The sequence below is a fragment of the Amblyomma mixtum genome, unplaced genomic scaffold, assembly GCF_055824585.1.
Source record: "Amblyomma mixtum isolate Tamu unplaced genomic scaffold, ASM5582458v1 scaffold_21, whole genome shotgun sequence".
Lineage (NCBI taxonomy): Eukaryota > Metazoa > Arthropoda > Arachnida > Ixodida > Ixodidae > Amblyomma > Amblyomma mixtum.
In genome coordinates this window covers 510,687-525,686 of record NW_028317718.1, presented here as the reverse complement: position 1 = coordinate 525,686, position 15,000 = coordinate 510,687, and the positions used below count along the sequence as shown (strand labels likewise).

At 61.0% G+C, this 15,000-nt stretch overlaps 2 non-coding genes across 2 annotated transcripts; both read right to left on the bottom strand.

The window, feature by feature from the left end:
- Window positions 1-383: 383 nt before the first annotated feature.
- Window positions 384-536, bottom strand: LOC149324651 (5.8S ribosomal RNA). Its single transcript, XR_016286788.1, has one exon. It is a non-coding gene; the product is annotated as a 5.8S ribosomal RNA (ribosomal RNA).
- A 1,775-nt stretch (window positions 537-2,311) lies between these two features.
- On the bottom strand, window positions 2,312-4,126 carry LOC149324650 (small subunit ribosomal RNA). The gene has a single exon (XR_016286728.1). It is a non-coding gene; the product is annotated as a small subunit ribosomal RNA (ribosomal RNA).
- Window positions 4,127-15,000: the final 10,874 nt, after the last annotated feature.

The following is a 15,000-nucleotide window of genomic DNA, read 5'->3' as shown; positions in this document are numbered from 1 at the left end:
GGCGTTCCCGTCTCTGCGCTTCTCGCAGCAGTTCGGCTACTTCTCCGCGGGCCAGCAGGCAGCGCTTCGCCGCCCGTCCAAACAGCCTCGTCTCCCGTCGGACCGCTCTTTCCCTGCAGGTAATCCCTTCCTGCGGCGGTCGCTTTCTGAGGCGTGACGCTCTACGGCTAGCAGCCGCCGGCCCGCGTTACGTCAGCGCAGGGCGACCCGACTCTGCCGCTTTGCGCGCGGCTGAAGGGTTCGACCCGCTCTCCTCCTCATTCGCAAAGTCTTTCGAGGGATCTTCGGCGTTCCGTACAGAGCCGTCCTCTTTGCCGACACGGTCAAAACGAGTCGCCGGCCGCGCCATCCCCGGGCGCCGGCGCCTCTCTTGATATATGATCCGACCCTCAGACAGACGAACCCAAGGGAAGACCCAAGGGCGCAATGTGCGTTCGAAGAATCAGTGCTCAGTGTGTCCTGCAATTCACACCAAGTCTCGCAGCTGGCTGCGTTCTTCATCGACCCGAGAACCGAGTGATCCACCGCTTAGAGTCGTGCGTTTGGTTTGTTCAAATCCGTACAGTACAACCAGGGTTTTAGGCACCGGGCTTTTCCCCTGGTCTCCAGTCGCAGTTTCGACCGACGTCTTTCGCGCCTCGCAGCCGTCCGTTCGGCATGCTGCGCGTGCCTCAAAGCCAAAGCGAGCAAAGTCTCTCGAAGCTTTTGTGCGATAATGGCTTGCGCGTCACTAATAGGATGACGAGGCATTTGGCAACCACTAAGGCAGAAGTGCTGAGCCGACGCGTGACGCTCCAATTCCGGTCTTCATCAGAGGTGGGTCTTCTTGTGCCTTCTTGGGCACGCCCGCTCCGCCCGCACGGGCCTGACCGCAGAACACCTCGAAGCACCGGCGTTTGCTAGAAATATACATTCTTGGAGCTCTGTGCCACCGTCCTCACGCACCTTTCTGCGATCTGCAGCGACGCTACCCCCGGACTCCAGCAGCGGTTTTTTTTGTTGCTGTTCACACTCAACTGCTGTTCACATCTTTCAAGGCGAGTCATCACCGCCTACCGCTGCTGCACCCTTTTGTAGGGGAGGGGGTTTTCCCAACGCCCCCCGGTCCGGTCGCCCCCGGGTGCGCCATCGTGCTGCTCCCTACTCGACCATTTCGCCACATCATTGCTTCGCAAGGAGACAGGCACCGCCTAGCCGTGGCTACGCAGCGCGTACTTGGAACAAGCCGCAAAGCGGACGTTCATCAGTCTACTCCCGCAATAGGAGCCCACCGGCCACAGTGCCATGGACGGCGTTTCGGTAGCGCACCGACAGACTACTCGAAGGCTGGGAAGGACGAAGCAGCAAGAGAACCCGGCTGCCGCGAATGCGTTCAAAGTGCGGGATTATAATCCCTCGTCCTTTTCGGTCCCGGTGCCTCCTTTCGCGCCGTCGGCGCGGCGTCAGACTCCGCGCCCGCAGTGCGAGACCTTTCGCGCGCGGCCGTTCCCTGGGCCGCGCGCGTCCCGCCGCGTGCGCGTCGCGCAGAAGCGCAGTTTCCCAGCCAGCGAGCCGCGGTTCCTCTCGTACTTCGCAGCAGCCGCCGCCGTTCCCTTGGCAGCGGGCAGGCCTTTCCCTCGGCCCGCCTACCGACTGGTGGTCGCAACACGACAAAGCCAGCGAGCCGCGGTTCCTCTCGTACTTCGCAGCAGCCGCCGCCGTTCCCTTGGCAGCGGGCAGGCCTTTCCCTCGGCCCGCCTACCGACTCGTGGTCGCAACACGACAAAGCCAGCGAGCAGCGTTTCCTTTCGTACTTCGCAGCAGCCGCCGCCGTTCCCTTGGCAGCGGGCAGGCCTTTCCCTCGGCCCGCCTACCGACTCGTGGTCGCAACACGACAAAGCCAGCGAGCAGCGTTTCCTTTCGTACTTCGCAGCAGCCGCCGCCGTTCCCTTGGCAGCGGGCAGGCCTTTCCCTCGGCCCGCCTACCGACTCGTGGTCGCAACACGACAAAGCCAGCGAGCAGCGTTTCCTTTCGTACTTCGCAGCAGCCGCCGCCGTTCCCTTGGCAGCGGGCAGGCCTTTCCCTCGGCCTGCCTACCGGCTCTGTTTGCGCCTCTTCGACGGTTGTCGACAACCGAAAGCCCACCATGAGTGGTGCGTTACGCCGTTCAAACCTGCGGATACAGCCCGTCCGACTTTCCCTTGGTGACGGAGCTCCGCTGGGCGCAACAGTTTGTGCAGAGAAGCGGCTTCAGAATCTCGCAACTCCGCGGTTGAGGCCTTCCCCCGCTTATAAGTGGGGGCGGCGCCGGGTGTGACAAGCACAATCCGGTAATGATCCTTCCGCAGGTTCACCTACGGAAACCTTGTTACGACTTTTACTTCCTCTAAATGATCAAGTTTGGTCATCTTTCCAACAGACCGGCGCAACCGAAAGGCCGCGCCGGACATCGGTCCGAAGACCTCACTAAATCATTCAATCGGTAGTAGCGACGGGCGGTGTGTACAAAGGGCAGGGACGTAATCAACGCGAGCTTATGACTCGCGCTTACTGGGAATTCCTCGTTCAAGGGGAACAATTGCAAGCCCCTATCCCAATCACGAAAGAAGTTCCACGGGTTACCCAGTCTTTTCAGACAGGGATAAAGACACGCTGCTTCCTTCAGTGTAGCGCGCGTGCGGCCCCGGACATCTAAGGGCATCACAGACCTGTTATTGCTCTGTTTCGTGCGGCTAGGAGCCGCTTGTCCCTCTAAGAAGGTTGTAAGGTGCTGGGAACCCCGCACCTATTTAATAGGCTAGAGTCTCGTTCGTTATCGGAATTAACCAGACAAATCGCTCCACCAACTAAGAACGGCCATGCACCACCATCCACCGAATCAAGAAAGAGCTCTCAATCTGTCAATCCTCCCAGTGTCCGGGCCGGGTAAGTTTTCCCGTGTTGAGTCAAATTAAGCCGCAGGCTCCACTCCTGGTGGTGCCCTTCCGTCAATTCCTTTAAGTTTCAGCTTTGCAACCATACTTCCCCCGGAACCCAAATACTTTGGTTTCCCGGAAGCTGCCCGCCGAGTCATTTGAGTAACTCAGGCGGATCGCTGGTTGGCATCGTTTATGGTCAGAACTAGGGCGGTATCTGATCGCCTTCGAACCTCTGACTTTCGTTCTTGATCAAAGAAAACATTCTTGGCAAATGCTTTCGCAGTAGTTCGTCTTGCGACGGTCCAAGAATTTCACCTCTAGCGCCGCAATACGAATGCCCCCGTCTGTCCCTCTTAATCATTACCCCGTATTCCAAAAACCAACAGAACAGAAACGGGGTCTTGTTCTATTATTCCATGCAAGTTTATTCAGGCGACTCGCCTGCGTTGAGCACTCTAATTTTTTCAAAGTAAAAGCGCAGGCCACCTCGAGACGCACCAATGAAGGGCACCAAGAGAGGACCGGCATGATGTTCAGTCCGAGCCGTCGCATCGGGTAGATGCACTACTCGTCTGGAACTGAGATCCAACTACGAGCTTTTTAACCGCAGCAGCTTTAGTATACGCTATTGGAGCTGGAATTACCGCGGCTGCTGGCACCAGACTTGCCCTCCAATTGATCCTCGTTAAAGGATTTAGAGTGTACTCATTTCAATTACGGGGCCTCAAAAGAGTCCCGTATTGTTATTTTTCGTCACTACCTCCCCGTGCCGGGAGTGGGTAATTTGCGCGCCTGCTGCCTTCCTTGGATGTGGTAGCCGTTTCTCAGGCTCCCTCTCCGGAATCGAACCCTGATTCTCCGTTACCCGTAACAACCATGGTAGGCAAGTAACCTACCATCGAAAGTTGATAAGGCAGACACTTGAAAGAAACGTCGCCGGCTCATGGCCATGCGATCAGCACAAAGTTATCCAGAGTCACCACAGAGTACGGGCAGAGCCCGATGGGTCTTGGTCTAATAAAAGCGCCCGTCAGCCAAAGGCCTTCAGGCTCAATGCATGTATTAGCTCTAGAATTGCCACAGTTGTCCAAGTAGAAAGAAACGATCTAAGGAACCATAACTGATTTAATGAGCCATTCGCGGTTTCGCCTTATTTCGGCATGTACTTAGACATGCATGGCTTAATCTTTGAGACAAGCATATGATTACTGGCAGGATCAACCAGGTATGATGCATAGGCATTCCCTTTTCGCCCCAGAAGGGTGCCTCGTCGCCGCCGATAGGGCCGCCATAAACCCCCAGCGCGCGACGCATCTTTTTCGCGGCAGCTTGCGCTGCCCGTGCATCGTTCGAGCTCGCTGCGGCATCCGACCCGTAGGTACGGCAATCGCCACGCGGCAAGAGAGCACGTGTGCCTTTAGGCAAAGCATTTGTAACGCGCCCACCAGTGCGCACATCGGCCTCTAGGGCCGCAGCATTAGGCAACTGGACGGCGCTTGCTGCGTAGCCGAGACGGCCAAGCCGCCAGACGACGGGACACGCCCGCGTCTTCGGCGCGCTCGCACGGAATCGAGTCCGGGTAGCACGGAACACACCTCGTAAAACGTGGAAACAGCGTCGTCCGACAACCAGCCCCTATCGCAGACGCGGATGAGGCTGCAGACGAATGCCGTGGGGTCCGAGGGACGGGGACACGCTGGGCACGAGGCCGCATATCAGACCCGGTCACGGCGCGCACACGCGGGCGCGCGCCGCCGACTGCTCCACTGGGACCCCCATATAATAGCAGCGATAAGTACCCAGACCTCCGTGGGTGAGTAAATCGCCGTACTCGTGCCACTTTCGCCGCAAGGGCCGCACAAATCGTGCGCGCTTTGCCGCGGCATCACAACGCCGCGCTTCCGCGGCGCCCCGCACGAGCCGTACTCGTGGACATAGCCGTCGGGCGAACCGCCGTACTCGAGGCGCGTTCGCCGCAAGAGCCGCTCAAATCGTGCGCGCTTTCCTGCGGCATCGCACGAAAGCGCTGCCCCGGCGCCCCGCACGAGCCGTACTCGTGGACATTGTCATCGGGCGAACCGCCGTACTCGAGGCGCGTTGGCGGCAAGACCCCCACAAATCGTGCGCGCTTTGCTGCGGCATCGCACAAAAGCGCATCCCCGGCGCCCCGCACGAGCCGTACTCGTGGACATAGCCGTCGGGCGAAGCGCCGTACTCGAGGCGCGTTCGCCGCAAGAGCCGCTCAAATCGTGCGCGCTTTCCTGCGGCATCGCACGAAAGCGCTGCCCCGGCGCCCCGCACGAGCCGTACTCGTGGACATGGTCATCGGGCGAACCGCCGTACTCGAGGCGCGTTCGCCGCAAGAGCCGCTCAAATCGTGCGCGCTTTCCTGCGGCATCGCACGAAAGCGCTGCCCCGGCGCCCCGCACGAGCCGTACTCGTGGACATGGTCATCGGGCGAACCGCCGTACTCGAGGCGCGTTCGCCGCAAGAGCCGCTCAAATCGTGCACGCTTTCCTGCGGCATCGCACGAAAGCGCTGCCCCGGCGCCCCGCACGAGCCGTACTCGTGGACATAGCCGTCGGGCGAACCGCCGTACTCGAGGCGCGTTCGCCGCAAGAGCCGCTCAAAACGTGCGCGCTTTCCTGCGGCATCGCACAAAAGCGCTTCCCCGGCGCCCCGCACGAGCCGTACTCGTGGACATTGTCATCGGGCCAACCGCCGTACTCGAGGCGCGTTGGCGGCAAGAGCCCCTCAAATCGAGCGCGCTTTGCTGCGGCATCGCAAAAAAGCACTTCCGCGGCGCCCCGCACGAGCCGTACTCGTGGACATTGTCATCGGGCGAACCGCCGTACTCGAGGAGCGTTCGCCGCAAAAGCCACTCAAATCGTGCGCGCTTTGCTGCGGCATCGCACAACCGCGCTTCCGCGGCGCCCCGCACGAGCCGTACTCGTGGACATAGCCGTCGGGCGAGCCGCCGTACTCGAGGCGCGTTCGCCGCAAAACTCGCATAAATAATGCACAAACTCATGAAAATCACATCTGCCGAGGCCGCCTAAAGCCCGAATTCACCTCCCGGGCGTCGAGAGGTCCGTTTCGGACTTTGCTGACAAAGCGGACGCTTTACTGTTTCGCGTCTGCCTAGGCGGTATGCCCCCTTATATACGCAGCGATAAGTACCCAGACCCCCGCGGGTCATAAGCGCGTCTACCGGAGCGGGCTTCAAACGAACGTAACTCTGCCTTCCGTTGCGCGAAAGGGACGGGAAAGGTCTCAAAATATTCGCCTTTCTCAGCCCCACACGCGGAACTAAAAATTGAGCGGCTGCGCCCACGGGAACGGCCGTGAACATTCGAAAAGGCGGCCCCTTGCGAACCTGGTCAATCACCCGCTGCTCCGGCTACAGTGGAAGCAGCGGGTCGAGGAGGACTGCACAAGATGGGCGGCAGCGCGGCCGACACGTGGCGTAAATTTCGTCTCGTTCCGCCAGGTGAAAGTGCCTTTAAATATTCGAAAACCGTTTACCGCGTCCGCCGGGGAGGCAACCGCGTCTGCCTAGGCGGGACCGCGTCTGCCTAGGCGAGCTTCAAACGAGCGTAACTCTCACTTGCGTTGCGCGAAAGGGACGAGAAAGGTCTCAAAATGCTCGCCTTTCTCAGCCCCACACGCGGATCTAAAAATGGAGCGGATTCGTCCACGGGAACGGCCGCGAAGATTAGAAAAGGCGGCCCCTTGCGAGCCTGGTCAATCACCTGCTGCTCCGGCTACAGTGCAAGCAGCGAGTCCGCGATAACTGCACAAGATGCGCGCCGGCGCGGCCGAACCGTGGCGTAAATTTCGTCGCGCTCCGCCAGTTCAAAGTGCCTTTAAAAATTCGAAGACAATTTACCGCGTCTGCCTAGGCGGGACCGCGTCTGCCTAGGCGAGCTTCAAACGAGCGCAACTCTCACTTGCGTTGCGCGAAACGGACGGGAAAGGTCTCAAAATGTTCGCCTTTCTCAGCCCAACGCGCGCAACTAGAAATTGAGCGGCTGCGCTCAAGGCAACGGCCGCGAGAATTCGAAAAGGCGGCCCCTTGCGATACTGGTCAATCGCCCGCTGCTCCGGCTGCAGTGGACGCAGCGGGTCGGCGATGACTGCACAAGATGCGCGCCGGCGCGGCCGAACCGTGGCGTAAATTTCGTCGCGCTCCGCCAGTTCAAAGTGCCTTTAAAAATTCGAAGACCGTTTACCGCGTCCGCCGGGGAGGCAACCGCGTCTGCCTAGGCGGGACCGCGTCTGCCTAGGCGAGCTTCAAACGAGCGTAACTCTCACTTGCGTTGCGCGAAACGGACGGGAAAGGTCTCAAAATGTTCGCCTTTCTCAGCCCAACGCGCGGAACTAAAAATGGAGCGGATTCGCCCACGGGAACGGCCGCGAAGATTAGAAAAGGCGGCCCCTTGCGATACTGGTCAATCGCCCGCTGCTCCGGCTACAGTGCAAGCAGCGAGTCCGCGATGACAGCACAAGATGCGCGCCGGCGCGGCCGAACCGTGGCGTAAATTTGGTCGCGCTCCGCCAGTTCAAAGTGCCTTTAAAAACTCGAAGACCATTTACCGCGTCCGCCGGGGAGGCAACCGCGTCTGCCTAGGCGAGCTTCAAACGAGCGTAACTCTCACTTGCGTTGGGCGAAAGGGACGGGAAAGGTCTCAAAATGTTCGCCTTTCTCAGCCCCACACGCGGATCTAAAAATGGAGCGGATTCGCCCACGGGAACGGCCGCGAAGATTAGAAAAGGCGGCCCCTTGCGAGACTGCTCAATCGCCCGCTGCTCCGGCTACAGTGCAAGCAGCGGGTCGGCGATGACTGCACAAGATGCGCGCCGGCGCGGCCGAACCGTGGCGTAAATTTGGTCGCGCTCCGCCAGTTCAAAGTGCCTTTAAAAACTCGAAGACCGTTTACCGCGTCCGCCGGGGAGGCAACCGCGTCTGCCTAGGCGGGACCGCGTCTGCCTAGGCGAGCTTCAAACGAGCGTAACTCTCACTTGCGTTGCGCGAAAGGGACGGGAAAGGTCTCAAAATATTCGCCTCTCTCAGCCCAACACGCGGAACTAAAAATTGAGCGGCTGCGCCCACGGGAACAGCCGCGAAGATTAGAAAAGGCGGCCCCTTGCGAGCCTGGTCAATCGCCCGCTGCTCCGGCTGCAGTGGAAGCAGCGAGTCGGCGATGACTGCACAAGATGCGCGCCGGCGCGGCCGAACCGTGGCGTAAATTTCGTCGCGCTCCGCCAGTTCAAAGTGCCTTTAAAAATTCGAAGACCGTTTACCGCGTCCGCCGGGGAGGCAACCGCGTCTGCCTAGGCGGGACCGCGTCTGCCTAGGCGAGCTTCAAACGAGCGTAACTCTCACTTGCGTTGCGCGAAAGGGACGAGAAAGGTCTCAAAATGTTCGCCTTTCTCAGCCCAACGCGCGGAACTAAAAATGGAGCGGATTCGCCCACGGCAGCGGCCGCGAAGATTAGAAAAGGCGGCCCCTTGCGAGCCTGGTCAATCACCCGCTGCTCCGGCTACAGTGCAAGCAGCGAGTCCGCGATGACAGCACAAGATGCGCGCCGGCGCGGCCGAACCGTGGCGTAAATTTGGTCGCGCTCCGCCAGTTCAAAGTGCCTTTAAAAACTCGAAGACCATTTACCGCGTCCGCCGGGGAGGCAACCGCGTCTGCCTAGGCGGGACCGCGTCTGCCTAGGCGAGCTTCAAACGAGCGTAACTCTCACTTGCGTTGCGCGAAAGGGACGGGAAAGGCCTCAAAATGTTCGCCTTTCTCAGCCCCACACGCGGATCTAAAAATGGAGCGGATTCGCCCACGGGAACGGCCGCGAAGATTAGAAAAGGCGGCCCCTTGCGAGCCTGGTCAATCACCTGCTGCTCCGGCTACAGTGCAAGCAGCGAGTCCGCGATAACTGCACAAGATGCGCGCCGGCGCGGCCGAACCGTGGCGTAAATTTCGTCGCGCTCCGCCAGTTCAAAGTGCCTTTAAAAATTCGAAGACCATTTACCGCGTCCGCCGGGGAGGCAACCGCGTCTGCCTAGGCGGGACCGCGTCTGCCTAGGCGAGCTTCAAACGAGCGTAACTCTCACTTGCGTTGCGCGAAAGGGACGGGAAAGGTCTCAAAATGTTCGCCTTTCTCGGCCCCACACGCGGATCTAAAAATGGAGCGGATTCGCCCACGGGAACGGCCGCGAAGATTAGAAAAGGCGGCCCCTTGCGAGCCTGGTCAATCACGTGCTGCTCCGGCTACAGTGCAAGCAGCGAGTCCGCGATAACTGCACAAGATGCGCGCCGGCGCGGCCGAACCGTGGCGTAAATTTCGTCGCGCTCCGCCAGTTCAAAGTGCCTTTAAAAATTCGAAGACCATTTACCGCGTCTGCCTAGGCGGGACCGCGTCTGCCTAGGCGAGCTTCAAACGAGCGTAACTCTCACTTGCGTTGCGCGAAAGGGACGGGAAAGGTCTCAAAATGTTCGCCTTTCTCGGCCCCACACGCGGATCTAAAAATGGAGCGGATTCGCCCACGGGAACGGCCGCGAAGATTAGAAAAGGCGGCCCCTTGCGAGCCTGGTCAATCACGTGCTGCTCCGGCTACAGTGCAAGCAGCGAGTCCGCGATAACTGCACAAGATGCGCGCCGGCGCGGCCGAACCGTGGCGTAAATTTCGTCGCGCTCCGCCAGTTCAAAGTGCCTTTAAAAATTCGAAGACCATTTACCGCGTCTGCCTAGGCAGGACCGCGTCTGCCTAGGCGAGCTTCAAACGAGCGTAACTCTCACTTGCGTTGCGCGAAAGGGACGGGAAAGGTCTCAAAATGTTCGCCTTTCTCGGCCCCACACGCGGATCTAAAAATGGAGCGGATTCGCCCACGGGAACGGCCGCGAAGATTAGAAAAGGCGGCCCCTTGCGAGCCTGGTCAATCACCTGCTGCTCCGGCTACAGTGCAAGCAGCGAGTCCGCGATAACTGCACAAGATGCGCGCCTGCGCGGCCGAACCGTGGCGTAAATTTCGTCGCGTTCCGCCAGTTCAAAGTGCCTTTAAAAATTCGAAGACCATTTACCGCGTCTGCCTAGGCGGGACCGCGTCTGCCTAGGCGAGCTTCAAACGAGCGTAACTCTCACTTGCGTTGCGCGAAAGGGACGGGAAAGGTCTCAAAATGTTCGCCTTTCTCAGCCCCACACGCGGAACTAAAAATTGAGCGGCTGCGCCCACGGGAACCGCCGCGAAGATTAGAAAAGGCGGCCCCTTGCGAGCCTGGTCAATCACCTGCTGCTCCGGCTACAGTGCAAGCAGCGAGTCCGCGATAACTGCACAAGATGCGCGCCTGCGCGGCCGAACCGTGGCGTAAATTTGGTCGCGCTCCGCCAGTTCAAAGTGCCTTTAAAAACTCGAAGACCGTTTACCGCGTCCGCCGGGGAGGCAACCGCGTCTGCCTAGGCGGGACCGCGTCTGCCTAGGCGAGCTTCAAACGAGCGTAACTCTCACTTGCGTTGCGCGAAAGGGACAGGAAAGGTCTCAAAATGTTCGCCTCTCTCAGCCCAACGCGCGGAACTAGAAATTGAGCGGCTGCGCCCACGGGAACCGCCGCGAAGACTAGAAAAGGCGGCCCCTTGCGAGCCTGGTCAATCACCTGCTGCTCCGGCTACAGTGCAAGCAGCGAGTCCGCGATAACTGCACAAGATGCGCGCCGGCGCGGCCGAACCGTGGCGTAAATTTCGTCGCGCTCCGCCAGTTCAAAGTGCCTTTAAAAATTCGAAGACCATTTACCGCGTCTGCCTAGGCGGGACCGCGTCTGCCTAGGCGAGCTTCAAACGAGCGTAACTCTCACTCGCGTTGCGCGAAAGGGACGAGAAAGGTCTCAAAATGTTCGCCTTTCTCAGCCCCACACGCGGATCTAAAAATGGAGCGGATTCGCCCACGGGAACGGCCGCGAAGATTACAAAAGGCGGCCCCTTGCGAGCCTGGTCAATCGCCCGCTGCTCCGGCTGCATTGGAAGCAGCGAGTCGGCGATGACTGCACAAGATGCGTCGCGGTGCGGCCGACACGTGGCGTAAATTTCGTCGCGTTCCGCCAGTTAAAAGTGCCCTTAAAAGTTCGAAGACCGTTCACCGCGTCCGCCGGGGAGGCAACCGCGTCTGCCTAGGCGGGACCGCGTCTGCCTAGGCGAGCTTCAAACGAGCGTAACTCTGCCTTGCGTTGCGCGAAAGGGACGGGAGAGGTCTCAAAATGTTCGCCCTTCTCAGCCCAACGCGCGCAACTAAAAACTGAGCGGCTGCGCTCAAGGCGACGGCCGCGAGAATTCGAAAAGGCGGCCCCTTGCGAGACTGGTCAATCACCCGCTGCTCCGGCTACATTGGAAGCAGCGGGTCGGGGATGACTGCACAAGATGCGCGCCGGCGCGGCCGACGCGTGGCGTAAATTTCGTCGCGTTCCGCCAGGTAAAAGTGCCTCTAAAAACTCGAAGACCATTTACCGCGTTCGCCGGGGAGGGAACCGCGTCTGCCTAGGCGGGACCGCGTCTGCCTAGGCGAGACTGTTGAATCGCCCCTATCTCGAGCGAGAATGGCAGGAAAACGACGGGACCGGTGGCAAAAGATTCGCCTGCACACTGACTTCAAATTCGTAGGCTTGAGACATAGGGGCCGGCCGTGAAAAGTTTGAAATGGTCAAAGTCTCCCTGTCGCGAGCGGTTAATCGCCCGCTGCTCCGACCGCAATGTGATGATCGAAAAAGATGCGCCGCAGCGCGGCCGACGCGGCGCTGTAAAATTCGTCGTGCTCCGCCAAAGAAAAGGACCTTTAAAAATTCGAAAACCCCGTACCGCGTCTGCCTAGGCGATACCGTTCAATCGCACGTATCTCGGCCCAGACTGGCAGCAAAGTGACGAGATTGGTAACAAAAGATTCGCCTTTGAACGCCCTACACAGGGAAGGCAAAGTCGCAAACGACTTTCGTCCCGCGTCGGCCGGGGCGAACGCGCCCGAACGGCAAAGTCCGAATAAAGCGACCCCGTCTACCGGGGCAGACGCGCCCGAACGGCAAAGTCCGAAAGAGGCGACCCCGTCTACCGGGGCAGACGCGCCCGAACGGCAAAGTCCGAAAGAGGCGACCCCGTCTACCGGGGCAGACGCGCCCGAACGGCAAAGTCCGAATAAAGCGACCCCGTCTACCGGGGCAGACGCGCCCGAACGGCAAAGTCCGAATAAAGCGACCCCGTCTACCGGGGCAGACGCGCCCGAACGGCAAAGTCCGAATAAAGCGACCCCGTCTACCGGGGCAGACGCGCCGGAACGGCAAAGTCCGAAAGAGGCAACCCCGTCTACCGGGGCAGACGCGCCCGAACGGCAAAGTCCGAATAAAGCGACCCCGTCTACCGGGCCAGACGCGCCCGAACGGCAAAGTCCGAATAAAGCGACCCCGTCTACCGGGGCAGACGCGCCCGAACGGCAAAGTCCGAATAAAGCGACCCCGTCTACCGGGGCAGACGCGCCGGAACGGCAAAGTCCGAAAGAGGCAACCCCGTCTACCGGGGCAGACGCGCCCGAACGGCAAAGTCCGAATAAAGCGACCCCGTCTACCGGGCCAGACGCGCCCGAACGGCAAAGTCCGAAAGAGGCGACCCCGTCTACCGGGGCAGACGCGCCCGAACGGCAAAGTCCGAAAGAGGCGACCCCGTCTACCGGGGCAGACGCGCCCGAACGGCAAAGTCCGAATAAAGCGACCCCGTCTACCGGGGCAGACGCGCCCGAACGGCAAAGTCCGAATAAAGCGACCCCGTCTACCGGGGCAGACGCGCCGGAACGGCAAAGTCCGAAAGAGGCAACCCCGTCTACCGGGGCAGACGCGCCCGAACGGCAAAGTCCGAATAAAGCGACCCCGTCTACCGGGCCAGACGCGCCCGAACGGCAAAGTCCGAAAGAGGCGACCCCGTCTACCGGGGCAGACGCGCCCGAACGGCAAAGTCCGAAAGAGGCGACCCCGTCTACCGGGGCAGACGCGCCCGAACGGCAAAGTCCGAATAAAGCGACCCCGTCTACCGGGGCAGACGCGCCCGAACGGCAAAGTCCGAATAAAGCGACCCCGTCTACCGGGGCAGACGCGCCGGAACGGCAAAGTCCGAAAGAGGCAACCCCGTCTACCGGGGCAGACGCGCCCGAACGGCAAAGTCCGAATAAAGCGACCCCGTCTACCGGGCCAGACGCGCCCGAACGGCAAAGTCCGAAAGAGGCGACCCCGTCTACCGGGGCAGACGCGCCCGAACGGCAAAGTCCGAAAGAGGCGACCCCGTCTACCGGGGCAGACGCGCCCGAACGGCAAAGTCCGAATAAAGCGACCCCGTCTACCGGGGCAGACGCGCCCGAACGGCAAAGTCCGAATAAAGCGACCCCGTCTACCGGGGCAGACGCGCCGGAACGGCAAAGTCCGAAAGAGGCAACCCCGTCTACCGGGGCAGACGCGCCGGAACGGCAAAGTCCGAAAGAGGCAACCCCGTCTACCGGGGCAGACGCGCCCGAACGGCAAAGTCCGAATAAAGCGACCCCGTCTACCGGGCCAGACGCGCCCGAACGGCAAAGTCCGAAAGAGGCGACCCCGTCTACCGGGGCAGACGCGCCCGAACGGCAAAGTCCGAAAGAGGCGACCCCGTCTACCGGGGCAGACGCGCCCGAACGGCAAAGTCCGAATAAAGCGACCCCGTCTACCGGGGCAGACGCGCCCGAACGGCAAAGTCCGAATAAAGCGACCCCGTCTACCGGGGCAGACGCGCCGGAACGGCAAAGTCCGAAAGAGGCAACCCCGTCTACCGGGGCAGACGCGCCCGAACGGCAAAGTCCGAATAAAGCGACCCCGTCTACCGGGGCAGACGCGCCCGAACGGCAAAGTCCGAATAAAGCGACCCCGTCTACCGGGGCAGACGCGCCGGAACGGCAAAGTCCGAAAGAGGCAACCCCGTCTACCGGGGCAGACGCGCCCGAACGGCAAAGTCCGAATAAAGCGACCCCGTCTACCGGGCCAGACGCGCCCGAACGGCAAAGTCCGAAAGAGGCGACCCCGTCTACCGGGGCAGACGCGCCCGAACGGCAAAGTCCGAAAGAGGCGACCCCGTCTACCGGGGCAGACGCGCCCGAACGGCAAAGTCCGAATAAAGCGACCCCGTCTACCGGGGCAGACGCGCCCGAACGGCAAAGTCCGAATAAAGCGACCCCGTCTACCGGGGCAGACGCGCCGGAACGGCAAAGTCCGAAAGAGGCAACCCCGTCTACCGGGGCAGACGCGCCGGAACGGCAAAGTCCGAAAGAGGCAACCCCGTCTACCGGGGCAGACGCGCCCGAACGGCAAAGTCCGAATAAAGCGACCCCGTCTACCGGGCCAGACGCGCCCGAACGGCAAAGTCCGAAAGAGGCGACCCCGTCTACCGGGGCAGACGCGCCCGAACGGCAAAGTCCGAAAGAGGCGACCCCGTCTACCGGGGCAGACGCGCCCGAACGGCAAAGTCCGAATAAAGCGACCCCGTCTACCGGGGCAGACGCGCCCGAACGGCAAAGTCCGAATAAAGCGACCCCGTCTACCGGGGCAGACGCGCCGGAACGGCAAAGTCCGAAAGAGGCAACCCCGTCTACCGGGGCAGACGCGCCCGAACGGCAAAGTCCGAATAAAGCGACCCCGTCTACCGGGGCAGACGCGCCCGAACGGCAAAGTCCGAATAAAGCGACCCCGTCTACCGGGGCAGACGCGCCGGAACGGCAAAGTCCGAAAGAGGCAACCCCGTCTACCGGGGCAGACGCGCCCGAACGGCAAAGTCCGAATAAAGCGACCCCGTCTACCGGGCCAGACGCGCCCGAACGGCAAAGTCCGAAAGAGGCGACCCCGTCTACCGGGGCAGACGCGCCCGAACGGCAAAGTCCGAAAGAGGCGACCCCGTCTACCGGGGCAGACGCGCCCGAACGGCAAAGTCCGAATAAAGCGACCCCGTCTACCGGGGCAGACGCGCCCGAACGGCAAAGTCCGAATAAAGCGACCCCGTCTACCGGGGCAGACGCGCCGGAACGGCAAAGTCCGAAAGAGGCAACCCCGTCTACCG